Below are 877 nucleotides of genomic sequence, written 5' to 3'. Positions count from 1 at the left end.
CGTCCTTTGTGTGCTGATGGACGTCCTGTGTGTACTGACGGACGTCCTGCGTGTGCTGACGGACACACGGACACACACGGACAGCAACGGACGTCCTGCGTGTGCTGACGGACGTCCTGCGTGTGCTGACGGACGTCCTGTGTGTGCTGACGGACGTCCTGTGTGCACTGACGGACACACGGACACACACGGACAGCCACGGACGTCCTGCGTGTGCTGACGGACGTCCTGCGTGTGCTGACGGACGTCCTGTGTGTGCTGACGGACGTCCTGTGTGCACTGACGGACACACGGACACACACGGACAGCCACGGACGTCCTGCGTGTGCTGACGGACGTCCTGTGTGTGCTGACGGATGTCCTGTGTGCACTGACGGACACACGGACACACACGGACAGCCACGGACGTCCTGCGTGTGCTGACGAACGTCCTGTGTGTACTGAACAGACAGCCCACGTGGGCCAAAATCACCCGAACAGTCCACGGAGCGTGCTGATATGTGTACTGATGGACAGCCGGACGTCCTGTGTGTGCTGACGGACGGCCACGGACGTCCTGTGTGTGCTGACGGACACACACGGACGTCCGTGTGTACTGAACAGACAGCCCACGTGGGCCAAAATCACCCACGGACAGCCAAAATCACCCGAGAAGCCAAAAATGCAAAAATTAATATTTTTGAAGAAAGTTTTCTGAAAGGAAACATCAAAAATATGTCAACAAAGAGTTTAGGATGTCAAGTGTTGATCAAAAGTTGCTGTAGACATCCGTTTAGACCACGAAACTCCGACCTTTGTAGCATGCAAAAGACATGGTTAGAAGCAAAAGAAATTTATGAAAATTTACCAGAAAATAGCTTTAACCATCCTTATGAAG

This window comes from Brassica napus, unplaced genomic scaffold, assembly GCF_020379485.1.
Source record: "Brassica napus cultivar Da-Ae unplaced genomic scaffold, Da-Ae ScsIHWf_251;HRSCAF=421, whole genome shotgun sequence".
Taxonomy (NCBI): domain Eukaryota; kingdom Viridiplantae; phylum Streptophyta; class Magnoliopsida; order Brassicales; family Brassicaceae; genus Brassica; species Brassica napus.
This window is presented reverse-complemented; position numbering follows the sequence as displayed.